Source organism: Macrosteles quadrilineatus, unplaced genomic scaffold (genome assembly GCF_028750875.1).
Source record: "Macrosteles quadrilineatus isolate MER2022 unplaced genomic scaffold, UCM_ALF_1.0 Scaffold_8__2_contigs__length_117827958, whole genome shotgun sequence".
Lineage (NCBI taxonomy): Eukaryota > Metazoa > Arthropoda > Insecta > Hemiptera > Cicadellidae > Macrosteles > Macrosteles quadrilineatus.
Window position 1 is genome coordinate 102620661 of NW_026542601.1, and position 17024 is coordinate 102637684.

Consider the following 17024-nt stretch of genomic DNA (forward strand, 5'->3'; position numbering starts at 1 on the left):
ATAACGTATAAAAATTGGCCAACAAAATAATCAATCCGCAATTTAACGACGGATGCACGCTGCGACACTTAATTGCTTCGGGTGGTTTAATTAAAAACAGCTCTTAAAAAATGGCGCGAACGGCGCGGACGCTTCAGTTTTCCAATTAATAAGAGCTGTCCACCGGTAGACGTCACTTGGCGTAATGACTCTTAATTAAACGTTCGTTACCCGTCGATTAGAAAAAGAAGGTCTACGTCACTAATTATTTATAAGTTTAACGAGGTTAAATAGAAACGCGCTCGACGCACGGCCCTCTTGATTAATTGGTTTTGACAGGTTCGATCTTGCAATGTTTCCCACCGGGCCAATAAGTGGGCTTCAAGAACTGCATTGGGGAATTAAATGCTGTACGTCAAACCACATCACACGGTCACCTGTCATGTGTGTGCATTGTGAACTTTGTACAAAGGGTGTCTCGGAACTCTCAACTCCCTTTTGTAGATTTGATCCTTCCTTGCATTCAGACTCGGGATAAACATTATTATTCTATATGTTATAAATGGACTAAATGAGGTGGATATGTTTGTGGCGCTACAATTACCAAAAAGCCAATCCAGCTTCATACTCAAAACTTAAAACTGTCAAGTTATAGATAATGTATAAAGTCTAGCGTATGTCCTTAGACATACGTTCAAGATTTCAAGATTTCGGAAACTAAAATATTCAAATCTAGTTGGAATATGTAAATAAACTGTCTGTAGACCTACCCACAAATAATATAAACGAAACATGCAATACCCTCCTACCCTCCTTACCTTAGAAACTATGCATTAAATGAACACAATAACCACAAATAGTACGATTAATGGTAAATTTGCATGATGCACTTTAAATGAACAAACAAACTATAATGAACTAGTTTGATAATTTTATTGGTCGATTAAAAATATTGAATGCCAAACGAGATATAAAAGACAGGTCAAACCGAGTTCTGGAAGAAAAATTACTTTTAAAGTAGATCCTAGTGGTGAGGTAAATTGTCCAGACATGAGAGGTCACAGTAAGACATCACTCTCTACTCAATCAACTCTACATCATCAACAAATCCACCAGCTACCATCTTTATCCTAACGCGTATTACTAATTTTATGAGTTATTCCTCCCGCGATCAAAATTCGAACCTTCCTCACACCTAAAAGGTTCACACAATTTATAAACACTCATAGTAAACGCTCTACAAGTATCTTAAAATCCAAACAATGAAATAATTTCTACAACAATCACTTTCACTCCGATTAATTTCGTTGATTAACAATTTTTATCCAAAGTTCTCTCCTCTGACACTGACGACGCGTTCATCTCTGCCGATGACGTCTCTTGTTTGAAAAGCCTCAAAATTAAAATTACACTGTTAATTACTTCATCCCCAGTGAAAAATTCTAAAACTTAATTACAACAAGTTTGGCTTATTTCGTATCTTTTGGTCGGCAAAATGGCGTTCAATCATATTATACGGTTAACTTAGTCTTATGTGTAAGGATTTCGGTTTCAGATTGACATTATTCAATAAATCCCAAAAGTATTATAGCACCTATTTTCGAGCTAATTGAACCAGCGTGATAATTCAGCTGAGTGGTTTAAAGTTCACTATAACATTAGTATACACGTAAACAGTAGGCCCACCTCACCTATCGAGTTGAAAAGGAGGTAGTTAGAGATCTCAAATAAGCAAGAAAAATGCAAAGCCCTATGGAAGTATAAACTATAAACTCAATAAAATGGAAAGAGAATCCCAAAAAGATTAAAAAAAAATTTTAACGGGAATAAAATTGTTATTTAGGTACCAAAATTTAGAATTATACATACAACCTCTGAATTAAAATAATAAGCTTAAAACTCTACACTTGTAAGATTTTTTTGTTGGTATCTTTTCCACATCGCTTTACAACATGCAGTATTTCCAAGACTTTCCGCCAACTCTGTACATTGTCTGGCCTGTTAAATTATTGAACTGTCTGTTGTATGCGTTTATGATAATGACCGCGTGAGGCCAACCGCATAAGTTTCCCATGCGGTAGATAACCGCATAATAATTACCACAAGACGTACGAAGTGTGAAGTGCGGTAAATGTGGTTAATTGGTAACACTCAATGTCAGTAGATGTTGGTTTTACATGCGATTTGCACAATTAGAAAAGAGTGAATTTGAATGTAGGATTTGTGTGCTTATTTTTCTACAAATTCTAGAAAAATGAAAGTTGTCGGCTCGATTGTGCGAGTAAAATAAACAATTCAGTAGTTTTTTTATGGTTCGGAACTTTACCTAGCTGTTGTTGATTAATGGGCTTTTACGAAAATGGTAATGACTAAAGAAAAAGCTGATATTTACAATTACTAAGCTATAAAGGGCATGCTACTAACAACCACTATCTGCATTTATATAGTTTGAAATACTCAGTTTTAAAGGTTGAGTCGCGTCTCACATTGACACGTGCAATTTATTAATTGAGCTATGAATAAAATAACTATACAGAGAATATTTTTGCGACGTAAGAGATTGTCGACAGTTGACTATCAATTAAATATTACGATACATGACGATAGGGAAGAACCAAACAATGTTATGCACAATATATGGGCATTACATGGTTATGTACATTATTAGTAAAGATAATTTCAAACTTGCAAAATAAACATCTTCGATTCCTTCTCAAATATACCTTACTGGTCTTCACGTTTTGCAGAAAATCGTCACGTCATTCTTTGTACCTTACACTACACTAAAACAAATACAGTGCCAACTGATTATTTAGGTTCAATAACCAATATTGAGATGCACTGGTCACAAATACACACTGCTATACATCAAGGCAGGCCTACAAAAATGACACAATTGCCTGAATTTTAAAATATAAAACATACCTAAATAAACTAATAAAATAGGTCGCGACCAAGGGCAGCTGGGCGGAAACCCCGATCAGATAATTACTCATTACTCAGATCCCATCTTGGGTAATTTACAACTTACACCCGTCACTTCCGCCGCGGACCGCAATTACCTGGAACTGTCCGTCTGTCACTCAAACTTTTCCTCGGAGATAATTATTTTAATTAGGGATTATTATTTAATTAGCATTGAACATTTGCGAAATCAGCGAACCCAGCGAGTTTTGATAGTGTCACTGATAAATGAAAGCGTCTCGTCAAATGGGTGCTGCGTGAACCAACCGTTCACCATCGGCAAGTGGCTGAGGAGTGTGAGAGGGTTGCAGTTTTCCCGAAAGTATTCCCGAAGGCATGTATATCATTGGGACTTCGGGAACACACTGAAAACACTCGTCAGATTCCCCAACCATTTGCTCAGTGTTATCAAGCAAGTTAAATGATTCAAGAGTGTGACGTAGCTGAATCTGGGCGATTTTTCCGGGATCATTGATAAAGTTTTAAGAAGTGAAATAGGCCTATAGCTAACCTTATCGGTTGTTGCGTCTTCTTGATTTTAAGCCAAGGAACAGAATTTGGAACACGCCATAAAATCTCGGTTTGTTATTTTACTCGATTTTGTAGAGAAACCTAATGTTGATATCTAGCTACTAAATATCAGGTACCGTATTGCCTTATCACAATGCTCCACCCTTCCTAAGTGTTCACACAATCGTTGTTATCGCTGCGCAATGCGATAACGTGCACGGTGACGCTGCATCGCTGGTGCTCAAGTTCATGTGCTGTAATTAGGTGGCCAAACAAAATGTAGGATTTTCCCACTGTTAATAACGAGGGGGCAATAACATTTTTAGAGGAGAAAAATGTGTTTACAAGATCAAAACAGGGCACGAATGAGCAGGAAGTGAATAATAGTTTGTTTTTCAATTACACCCCGCTTGCACGAATATACTTAGCCCACCTTAATTTAAAAACAAACAAAAACTAAACTAATCTCAATCACACGTAACCCACAGAACAGAGAATAGAAATGATGAATCTGCTCTGCACCGTAACCTTATAAGTTGTACAAGTCGTTATCGTTGACTGTCGTAATTGTTGCGGGCTTAGCAGGTTCTTTACAAATAAAACTTGGCGATTTTATAATAACTATTTATTTACACTAATTATTCTATATTTACAGATATTAGAATTACCTAACACCTAACTAACCCTATCTAAACCTAGCTAAAGCCTATTCTAATTTACAATGTTTCTACTTACAGCTAGCCTCTACAGGATTTATCACTTCTGTTACAACACTGTCACTACACTGTCACTAGAGTCACTACACTGTTACTCTCACTGTCACTACACTGTCACTGCCACTAGCACTAGCACTGGTCACTAACACCGACGGACACTTGCCGCGACGATTCTCGGAAGGCTCTACTCAACTCAACTGCCGTGTGCTGGAAGACGGTCCCTTATATAAGTTTGCCGTAGAACATTCTAGAGTAGAGAGTTCGAGTATCCGTTGTTTACAAACCAGGGTAGAACTGAGAAGGTTCTAGGGCCCCTATTGAGGTAGTCCGTTGACATGGGTCTATTGTCTATCAGTCGTGCGTTCGAAGAAACCCGTTTAACAAACAACCCTTTTGAGACGGCGCCTGGCTATTGTTGCGCGGGGCTCCTGACTTGTAACACTACCCCCTCCTTAAGACTGTTCTGTCCCAGAACAGATTTCCCCTGAAGCTTGCGATCTTCTGGTCAACCGGAGGTTCCCCATGGGTTGTATACGCAGACCACAATGTCAATGCCAGTGTCCTCGAAAAGTTCCTGCACCATATTTCTTACAATCTTCCATTCCAATCCGTCATAACCACATCCCAGCCTTGGAATAGCCAGCTTTTTGATTCCAATCCGAAGGAGCTTGTCTCGCAGGTCTTGCAGGCTTTTCTTCAAAGATTCGTAGGACGGCTTCTTGTTAGATGTTTCCTTCGTAACGAGGTAGAACAAATGTTGTCCATTGCGCTTCAGGTGAAGGGTTGTGCCAATGGCGGGGCTCTGACGCTCAAGATCTTCGATCCCTCCAAACTTTTTCCTGAAGACTGTGGCTATACCTCGCGACGCTCTCAGGTCTTCTGCTACGCAGTGTGCCAAGGCATATTCCACCGGCAAGGTGAAGAGGTCCTTGTATAACAACCTCAGTCCCTCATTTCCATGTCTCTCAGGCACGACGTCTCTTGGCTCGGTTGAGAGGTTCCGAACTTGTTGGCCGTGATCTCCTTTGTAGGGTGCAAGCCTGTTAAAATGAACTATTTTTGGTTTGCCATTTGGTTGTTTCTTAATCCTGTAGATGACGTCATTTAAACGGGAAATAACTTCATAGGGTCCTTCCCATGAGTTCTGGAGTTTAGGTGAATAACCACGACGCCTTCGGGGATTATGTAGCCACACGAGATCACCAGGTGTGAACCCTCCTTTCTCGGCCTTCACGTCGTACCTCTCCTTCATCCTGTCACTTGCTCCAGATATGTTGCGACGAACTTTCTCATGTATCTTGTCCATCCTCTTCCGCAGATCCGATACGTAGTCCTCGCCAACCACACATTCATCCGGCTTCAATCCATACTGCAGATCGCATGGAAGACGTAGCTCTCGCCCGAAAACTACGTTGGCTGGAGTTTGGCCGGTGGTTTCGTTGACAGAACTCCTATAAGCAAGTAGGAACAGGTGCAGGTATTGGTCCCAGTCCCGCTGATGTTCGGAGACAACCTTTGACAGATATCTTCCCATCGTCCTGTTCATGCGTTCTACCATGCCATCTGACTGTGGATGAAGAGGTGTTGTTCGAGTCTTCCGGATACCAAGAACTTCACACATTCTAGAGAATACCGCTGACTCAAAATTTCTTCCTTGGTCAGAATGAAGTTCGAGCGGGACGCCAAATCGGCTAACCAGTTCTTTGATTAATATATCTGCAACTGTTACCGCTTCCTGGTTAGGCAATGCATAGGCCTCTACCCATTTGCTGAAGTAGTCCATTGCAACCAAAATAAATCTATTTCCAGCATCGGACATGGGGAACGGTCCTGCAACGTCAATGGCAATGCGCTCGAACGGGGCACCTACGTTGTATTTCCTCATTGGGGCTTTTCGTTTGTTGACAGGGCCATTTGATGCTGCGCAGGTCACACATCTTCTGCACCAGTCTATGACGTCATCTTTCTGATTAGCCCAGTAGAAGCGCTCCCTTACTTTCACCAGTGTACGATGTACCCCTAGATGGCCTCCAGAAATTCCATCGTGCACTTCCCTTAGCACTTCAGGAACCCTCTTCCTTGGAATTATTATTTGGAGTTTTCGGTGCCCCCCTTCCTCCGATTCGACGACTCGCTTCAAAACTCCTTCTTCCATTAAAATCGAGTTCCACTGCGCCCAGTAGGTCTTGACGTTCTTAGACAATGGAGCAATATCCTGCCACGACGGTCTTCCTTTATTGTCCATCTTCCACTGCATGACGTGTCTTAGGTCTGGGTCTTCCTTCTGGTCCTCTGACAGTTTCTTACTGTCCCATTCGTCGTCAACGGCGGTCACGCGATGAACTGATGCACTTTTGTCTTCCTTGCGTGTGCAGTGCATGCAGGTGTCTCCACATGGTCTTCTTGAAAGTGCATCCGCATTCCTGTGGCTCGGTCCCGCACGATGGACTGATTCGAAGTCATACTCCTGTAACCTTTCCAACCATCTAGCAACCTGCCCTTCTGGAGACTTGAATCTTAGAAGCCATATCAGTGCGGCATGGTCCGTTCTCAAGAGGAACCTTCTTCCATACAAATACTTGTGAAAGTGTTCTATGGACTTCACCACAGCCAGAAGCTCCCTCCTGGTGACACAGTAATTTCGCTCCGGTGCTGACAGTACCTTACTGAAGTATCCGATCACATGTTCTTCTCCATCCTGAAGTTGAGAAAGGACTCCTCCAATGGCGGTATTGCTGGCATCCGTGTCTAGTACGAATTTTCCGTCTGGTCGTGGATAGCTCAATATGGGTGCGCTGCATAATTTGGCCTTCAGCTCTTCAAAAGATTTCTCACAGTCGTTGTCCCAAAAAAAGATTCTCTTGTCTTCGGTCAATTTAGTTAGTGGTTTGGCAATATTAGCAAATCCTTTTACAAATCTTCTGTAGTAAGCGCACAGCCCAAGGAAGCTCCTAACTTGGTGTTTATCCTGAGGTATTGGCCAATCAGTGATAGCTCTGATCTTCTCCGGATCCACAGATACTCCTTTGTCTGATACAACATGGCCGAGGTAATTAACCTGTTTGCGGAACAAGTTGCACTTCTTGGGGTTCAACTTGAGATTAGCCATCCGCAGTCGCATAAAGACATTCTCCAGGTTCTTCAGGTGGTCTTCGAAGGATTTGCCTAGGACGATAATGTCATCCAAGTATACCAGGCATGTTTCCCATGACAATCCCCTGAGGACGTTCTCCATGAGCCTTTCAAAAGTAGCAGGGGCATTGCAAAGTCCAAAAGGAAGCACAGTGAATTGCCAAAGTCCTGTCCCAATAGAGAACGCTGTCTTCTCCTTGACCTCAGGAGCGAGCCCGACCTGCCAGTAGCCACTTCTGAGGTCTAAGGTTGAGAATATCTGACATCCTCCCAGAGTGTCGAGTGTGTCATCAATCCTGGGTAGAGGGTAGCTGTCTTTCTTGGTGACATTGTTGAGAAGGCGGTAGTCTACGCAAAATCTTGTTGAGCCGTCTTTCTTTTTCACTAGTACCACAGGTGACACCCAAGGGCTGCTAGAAGGCTCGATGACACCATCCGCTTCCATCTCCTTTATGATTCTCTCGGCTTCGTCACGTTTTGCCAGTGGGAGTCGTCTAGGGGCCTGACGTATGGGTTTTGCATCTCCGGTGTCTATCTTGTGTTGTACTATATTCGTCCTTCCTCTAGGGCCACTTCCGTACTCAAAGACATCTTGCCATCTAGTAATAAAGTCCTTTATTTTTGCACTTTGTTGATGCGTCAGCTCCTGACAGGTGCTCTCCACGAAATCTTCTAGCTCCTTCGGTAATCCATTTGGAGATGGCGGGCATGATCTTAGTTGACGTACCACCGAATTAACAGCCACGCACGTTCCGATCGTTACTCCTCTTTTTATCGTAACAGGAAAACCATTCAAGTTCATCAGTTGCACCGGATTTTCATGTCCTAAGTTAAATAAGGATCTGGCGACAAAGACACCACGTCCAAGCTGGGATTCACTGTCACTTCCTGGCTCCAGAAGAACACTTTGCCCACTAGTCCAATCTCCTTCGACAATAGTTCGGGCGATGACTTGGCTGCGTGCTGGTAGCGTTGTGTCTTCCAGAAGGAGGACGCGTGCAGAGATATCTTTTCCGTGTCGTAGTATGACATCTTCATCTCCGAGAGTCACTAGTCCTCTTGACATGTCCAACTTCAGTCCGTACTTCACCATTATATCGGTTCCCAAAATCACGTCCTCGTCTATGTCGGCAACAAGTGCGCAGTGTTGAAACACGCAGCCACCGATGTGGAAGGTAGCAACCGTCTGCCCATAGACCTGAGCCAGCTGACCTGTAGCTGTACGTAGAGACCATGATGTTGGTGAAATATCTTCCGTCGACACAGTGTTTGGATTCAGGATGGTCATAGTCGCCCCGGTGTCCAGAAGACAGCTTTGGAGACGCCCGTTCACCTTTCCGTCGACGTAGAAACTGCTCGACTGACTTCCCAGTGAAGCAACTTTACCACTTTTCCTCGGGGCTTTCCAATCGCGGGCTGACGGTTGCCCCTTTCCATCAACCCTCCTTAGTTTTCCTGCGTCGGTTCTGATGTGGTCGAAGGACATTTACTCCGGGGATGTCCCATCTGTCCGCAGCTCCAACAGCGTATCTGCCGGCGACGAGTTTTTAGTGCCTCCAGCACTCTCTTTACTAGCTCCTCGATGTCCAGTGGAGTTGTAGGTTCTGCGTCTGCCACGCGGACTCGAGCCTGGCCCCTCACCGACTGTCGCACAGCCTCGAACTCCAGTGCCTGTGTCAGTGCGTCACTCAGGGTCTTTGGTCTGGCGAGCTTCACTGCCTGTTGAGTCTCAGGTTCACGTAGACCGTCTAGGAATTTATCCACCGCCAAACTCTCGTAGGCGAGCAATGTCGGCTTCAAACTCCTGGAGCGACTCGCTGGGCTTCTGGATACGGTTCCGCAGCTGTGATCGGTAGAGCTGGTCCATATGTCGATGTCCAAAGCGCATGTCCAATCTTCTTACTAATTCTGCGAAATTCTTTCGCTCCGCCATTGGCATAGCATGCAGAACAGCTAATGCATCGCCCCGTAGTGCAAGACACAGCGTCGAAGCCTTTGTTTCCTCGGTCCACCCATGGACCATAGCCGCTGTCTCGAAGAGAAGCATGTAGTCCTCCCAGGGAGTTTTACCATCGAAATGAGGAACGATGTTCTGAGGTACAGCGGCAGCAATGGTGGGCGCTGGCTTGGAGATCGTTTCTGGGGTGTTATCCTGCCGAAGTTCGTCAGTGCCAGCCAATGACGAAGGTGTGAAGCTCCCCGATGCAGCCATCTCCTGCCTAAGCTTATCAACTAACCTATCTTCTAGACTCTTTTCTATACAGTTAACTTTCTCATCGATTTCATTTATCCTACTTTCTAAACTATCAACTTTGCTAGAATATTCATCTAATTTGTTGAGCATTTTTGATTCTACATTTGACATTTTTGTCTCAATGCTAGTTTCTAAGTTTTTGTTATTTTCTGACATCTTTGACTCAATGCTAGCTTCTAAGTTTTTGTTATTTTCTGACATTTTTGATTCTAGTGTTTTAGTATTTTCAGACATTTTTGACTCTAAGTTTTTAAGCATTTTATTGAAATCAGATGTTTCAAATAAAACGTTATCTAGGTCTTCACCTGCATCAATTAAAGCTTGTTTAAGGCGTGCCTGAAGGGCTGATTTAGTTCCACTAGTATCTAGATCTCGTTCTTCTAATTCTCTCCTAAGATCAGCTACTTTTAATTCATCAAGTTTTACACCTTTGAAAGCCATTTTTATGCAAACAATTACAATAATTTTACAATAAATGATTTTATCTTTTGTAAACAAATTTACGACACAAATTACTAATATGTAACAAAGACCTTGAATCTTACTAATATCTAACAACAATAACTGATTTTATCCTTTGTAAACCAATTTACGACACAAATTACTAATATGTAACAAAGACCTTGAATCTTACTAATATCTAACAAAATCCTTAATTCTTTTTTACAAATAAAATCGCCAAAATAATGCCGCTTTCTGACACCAATTGTTGCGGGCTTAGCAGGTTCTTTACAAATAAAACTTGGCGATTTTATAATAACTATTTATTTACACTAATTATTCTATATTTACAGATATTAGAATTACCTAACACCTAACTAACCCTATCTAAACCTAGCTAAAGCCTATTCTAATTTACAATGTTTCTACTTACAGCTAGCCTCTACAGGATTTATCACTTCTGTTACAACACTGTCACTACACTGTCACTAGAGTCACTACACTGTTACTCTCACTGTCACTACACTGTCACTGCCACTAGCACTAGCACTGGTCACTAACACCGACGGACACTTGCCGCGACGATTCTCGGAAGGCTCTACTCAACTCAACTGCCGTGTGCTGGAAGACGGTCCCTTATATAAGTTTGCCGTAGAACATTCTAGAGTAGAGAGTTCGAGTATCCGTTGTTTACAAACCAGGGTAGAACTGAGAAGGTTCTAGGGCCCCTATTGAGGTAGTCCGTTGACATGGGTCTATTGTCTATCAGTCGTGCGTTCGAAGAAACCCGTTTAACAAACAACCCTTTTGAGACGGCGCCTGGCTATTGTTGCGCGGGGCTCCTGACTTGTAACAGTATCATAAACTAAGCTAATGGGTGTAGTCGGTATAACGGTATAACCTAATACCCAAGTACCCAAATGCTACTAAATGTGTCACGAAATATTTTTATGTAAAACCAATAAACGCAAGTCTGCAAAATGCAAGTGTGGAGTATACATTTATTATACATTTGCAGGTATTCTCTACACTAAAAAATATATGTACGCCTAATTCCTTATTTTTGTAAATACCTGTAGAAACCAATCTCTACAGTAACACACAATTAATTCTATAACGGTACCCCTGTAATTCTTTCGGCCAATTTGTGCAAAAATGCGATCCAACCAGTATATTCCCAGGTTGGTTGCATTTCGCCTGAAACAAGACAGGCGACTGCGTTGATCACATGACCTGCTGGCGTCACAGCGCATTCGCACATGCGTTAAGCCCCGCATGCGTACTGTACCTCCCCCACCACTCCACCACCATACACGGCGCATGCGTCGTGCTACAGGCGACTGCGTTGATCACGTGACCTACTGGCTTCACAGCGCATTCGCACATGCGTACTGTACCTCCCCCCACCACTCCACCATACACGGCGCATGCGTCGCGCTGCACACTCATTATGCTTGCAAACCTGTTCCCTGACTTATTTCTCTCCGCGGCTATTTACTTTGCCTAATAGTCCCGCAGAATGTCAGAGTTCACCTCGCCCTATTGATTGTAAAGCAGCTTTGCCCGCCAGTTTTTACCCGCGCCGAGGCCAAGGTTAACTCCTCGGTAATATGGCTACTTTATCGGCCAGAATCTGGGCTCCGATGTGCCAACGATAATTAAATTGGCGTTGACAGTTCACGTCGTCAAACTAGTCCTGGCGACCTTGATTGGCTAAATTAATATGGAAAGTTGATAATTTATGTACGAGCTGGTTAGTTCGGGTTGTTTTCGACACGATTTCGAACTGATTTTCTGCTTTTCAATTTAATAATTATCTGTATCCTCGTTTCATACCAAAGCAAGCTCCAACATGTTTATACCTGCCTTAAAACTATTAACCTTCTAACTCATTTAGAAACAATAGTGTACTATTCGAACTTATCGGCCCTTCTCGGTAAGTGTTTGGTTTCTTTAATAAGTGTCTGTGAGTATTAACGTCTTTGAATTTTTGTGGTATTTGCAAGGAATCTGTCCAACACCTTTGTCCATCGTCGACCTCTTGTTAGATCCATCATAATTAACTGATTGCTTAGAGATGAGTGGCATCAACATTCGATCTCGCTTGGGATTGAAACATCAACCTTCATGTTTAAAGGCGAGCACTAGCATTCGGTCAAACAGACGAATTGAATACAGGTATTAATAATCTTAAATTGCCATACAAATACGCGTTGACCACGAAGACAATTTGTTTGTATACCACTAATTATTGAAACTTTAATCAAATAGTAATTTAAACAATCACTATGGATACCATACGGCAACCAGCTTTACCACAAAGTCTAATAAATTATATGATAGGCTATCGTCTAGCTGGGTAATCCGTCTGTAGCACTGTAGTTAGAGTGGGTAACAATTGATATTCCATGACTTTAGAGGTACTTCACAATAATTTGATTCAATAGCTGAATGATGAATATGATGGAATAGCCAAATCAACAATCAAGTAATTATTACCTAATTTATCAAACAACCTATATTTGTGTATCATTACCACAAATATTCACATTAATTTGGTACTTCACACACAACCTACATGACTTTCCAGCTTTCCTCTCGAGAGGTTGGCAAGCCGTACGTCAGCGAACAGCTGATCGCTGACCGGAAGTGCATCTGACCGGTTCCCGCCATTTATCACCTCAATAGCCGCCTATTTGTCAGCCGCGCTTTCTCGGCCTTGGGCCCCCTCCCAATGTTCTACTCTCTGTTATTGTTGTGTTGTATGACTCATATTATCTAAATCTGAATTCAAACTATTCATTGTTGTATACAACTTGTTATTCGAAATAGATTGACGGTAAGTATTATAAAAGGCGTTGAAAATAAAAATGTAGGATAACTTTCAAAACATGTATGCTTCATTACAGTATTACGGAATCGGCATCTATGTCTCTCTTGAAAAATAATCAAATCATGCATTCAAAATTACAGAGAGCTACGAGGTTTAACATTTAATCTGTTATTTTTTTACTAATATTTACAAAATTTTTGGGGTTTTCGCTTATTATTCACAGCATTCTTTTAAAATTAAAATATCCAACAAAACTTATTTTAAATTTGGATAAATCAACAAGGTTTTAGTTTCATCTTATATTATTGACAATCGAATGAAGACACGCACACAACCTAAACACAACATTTCTTATACTCCGTTCAAACAGCCGTGGCACCTGACGTAAACTAAGCGAGCTTTTTACGTTTGAGTGCAATCAAAAATAAGACAATCAATAAGTTTTTAACTAACGTTCGTTAACGCAAATTGTCAACCCTCATCTAAAAACACTCTTCTCAGCCCATAGGGTAATACTATTGGTATATTCCGTGACATATAAATATTGTGAAATAAAATGTTATTAAAGCCTGAAACGTGTCATAAATGTTTCACTGAACTATTTAAAACGGACATATCCCACTCAGTAGTGTCTTGGCAACCACGAGAGATGTTTTGGCATTCTTCTCCCGTATTTTGCCCAGATTATTAGAAACGGTTTGGAAGTATCTTGATATCAATTTAGCGTGGAGTAGTTTATGAAAAGCTTTTCTATTTTTGCCGCTCTTGTTCCAATCCATTTCTCTTTTATGAGGAGTCCGCATTAAGAGATTGGGTTTTCCCAACAATTGGCGGGAAATGTTGAAATGTGGCGGGTTTGTTTTATCACATAACCGATCTGCGCTTTAGGTAATGAAGTGAAAATTCGGTGTGTACAACTGAGGTAGGAAGGTTTTTAGTATTATGGATAGTTTATTTGTTTATGGTGTTGTAGTTTGGTTTATTAGTTTTTATGCTTAGTCCAATTAATGTATTGCGGTGTTATTTAATTGCGTATTAGACATCTAGAAGTTTTCAATTAATTGAATTATTTTTAAAGTTCGGAATACTGTAGGCATTTCCACCTAAAACTGGTTCGAAAACTCCAAAATCTGTTCAAAAATGTACTTAATTTGTACCATCACAAACAAATTTCGACAAATAGTCTGTTCATAGCAATATCTTTTTTATTATTTTAATCTACTACGCTTAAGAACTTTGGAAATAGCAGATAAATTATTTGTATTATTGGCAATCAACTAAAATTGCCATCTTAGGTAAAATGTTTAAAGTACTGGTTTTCTCACAGCAAAGCTCGATTTATTTTATATAACAAACACTACAACCTTCAATTTACAAAAAAAACTTATGGAAGTATTAAATACGTATACGTATACGTTTAAATTTTTAAGTTATTCCATTTATATTTAAATGGAACGTTCAAAGAATCAATCATGCATAGAAATATTAAAATCAACTAATGTAATACAACAATGGTAAATTAAATTTAAGACGTTAAAACCACCGTAAAGGAAAGAACAAACAGTCAAGATTGAAAACACAACAAATCTTACCTTATAACTGTATGGTGGAGTAAGCGGCCGCTAGCCGAGACCTGAAACATAAATCACTGGTATGATTCATTAGGTCGAATATCGCGTCTCTCCCCCGCGCGCCGCACGTATAAATAACCTGCAATCAGAGCCCAGCCGTCATGCGATTATGTGCCTAGCTGGCTGCCCCGCTCAATTAGCCATATCAGTTAGGTAAACATGTAAAGCCTGAGTTATTATTGTATAATACAAATGGTCACAACTAAATGCACGTTCAGTTGAACGCAGGAGTTTGGTCGCTTTAAAGTATATTGTAACTACCACAGATGAATTTTTATTTAAAGTATTATAAGAGATTGGTTTGTTTTGTTGCTAATTGGTTCTAAATTTAACTACACTTAGTTTTAAAGTAGTATTAGTAAGCATTTTTGGTAATGGTTTATGTTATTAGTTTATTCACGCATTAAAGATTTCAAGAGTGCATTGACCAAGTCTCATAATCAATAGTTTTGAAAATCGTAAGGAACTTTACCAACTGTAGGCCTATAGTATTTTACTCGGGAGCATTGCCAAGTATAGCTTGTAAAAGAACATAGACTACACTACTTTAATTAGTTAAAAGGTACTTTCTTTTTATTTATTTTTGTATAAAAACTAATTAATTTTGAATAAATTAAATTATCCAATTAAATAACTCTTGTCTTAAGGTTGCTATAACATTTTAGTTTATTTATATTAGGCACAATTATTTACTTATTTTTTTTGTTATCGAGTTCTATTTTGGAATTTTTTTTATTGGAGTTTCTTCGAGGGATTTTTACGGTTTAAAATAAATGCTTAAAACGGAAGATGAGAATAGCCTGGTATTTACGGAGCCCCTCCCTACCTTCCGTTGTGGTTATTTATATAAAACATCGGTATCGTATTAAAATAATGCCCTACAACAAACACAACGGTTTAAAAAAGAATTTGTACACGATGAAACAAATCGGTAAAACAAAAGGGAAAACGTATGAAAACCGAACCGGAAGTTCTGGAACAGATGGTCATGAACTAACAATGAAGCGTACATACTGGTGCTGAAATAAAACTGTGAAATGACACGTCATAAATACTGTGAGGTGGAGCTGGACAAAATAATACTGGGTGAAGTTTAAATATCTGCAAGGACTTGGAGAAAAAATATTATTTAAAATATACAGTAGAATAAAAACAATATAGACTATTCACAACCAAATCCTCAACCGTTACTAGTTTGATATCATAACTTAACATACACTTGCATGCATCGTTAAATTCGATACAATAACTGTAATGGATTTTTTTATTGAAGCCCATGGTAAGCAGTAAACTTATTATTGTGTTAAATAACCTAACGTGTCAATAGACTAGTTGTTTTTCACAAGCTGTATCATACAACTGTTCTCAAATCATTGATGGTTCCTATAAACTATTATCTAACAAAGGATTTGATTAAAAATAAACTTCAAAAATAATTATGGCATCTTTAAAAACAACAAATTTTATTTTTTATCATAAACATCGTGATTAGGGCTAGTGCAATGGAGATAATAAATCGTACAAACTTGCAGCGTATATAGTTTAACAACCTAAAACACTGTAAACACTGAATATATTTTATATTTAGCCCACTCACTATTGTTATTTGCCCGAAGGCATTCTGCTTGTGATGAAAAAAACACACCCCTCGCATAACAGCGGGATTTCTCTAAAAATATTTAATGTACGTAATTAATTTACAGATGTCAGTTTAAGCGTAACCACAGCCGGCGCTAAATTCCGCGTATTTATATCTGACGGTAACCTATGAGCAATTTTTCACCGGTAAAACAACAGTACGTGTTCACGCACATGCAGTTTTTCACTTAAAATAACAAATTACTAAAACTGCGACCTGGCAAAAACACTGGCAATTAATTGTAGCACATAAAAACGAATAATGTTTGTTTTCGAAATGAATTTACTTTAATTACTTTTTACCAGGCGAATAGGAACACAATTAACTGAAAAATTAATCAAATGAAAACACACAAAAAATGACAGTAGTTTGGGCTTGTTTGTATAGAGGGTGGGTAGGGATGCTGGTGATAAGGGTGATTGTACAGTGATAAGGAGTGAATGCATGGTAGTCCTATGGTGTGTATTGTATAGAGGATGTCCCTTGGCTAGCATAACACGTGCCTGCGTGGAAGGAAAAACTGGGGTATAATACAATGAGCTGCATAATGGCACCAATACACTATGATCATAATGTTGTTAGATAGCATCGACTATAAGGTCATCACTTTGGGGTGTAATACACGTAAATGTATAGCTTACTGGATTAGAATTTACCTGAGATATATTAGCTAACACAGAGATATAAATTGCAATTGTTTTTAAATTAAATTAAGAAAGTGATTATGCAAAGTTAGGAATAATGAAACAAAAGGTTTCGAATCATACGGTGAATTATATACTAACAATCTTGTCTTGTATGGTAATCCATAGTAAAAGAGTTTATGGTGTCATTGCGGAAACCAGTTCAACAATGAAACAAACACTTATAGATTTATCATCATTATGGATCAGCTGAAGACAATTTTAAGCTATGTTTCTGTGGG

At 39.9% G+C, this 17024-nt stretch overlaps 1 protein-coding gene across 2 annotated transcripts in view; it reads right to left on the reverse strand.

Moving 5' to 3' along the window:
- Positions 1-17024, reverse strand: part of LOC129001884 (LIM domain transcription factor LMO4-A-like) — a 335873-nt gene that overhangs the window by 244088 nt on the left and 74761 nt on the right. For both annotated transcript variants that reach the window (XM_054429344.1, XM_054429345.1), the window contains exon 2: positions 14422-14462. The gene's annotated coding sequence lies outside the window, so the exon portion shown is untranslated. The remainder of the gene's footprint in view (positions 1-14421; positions 14463-17024) is intronic.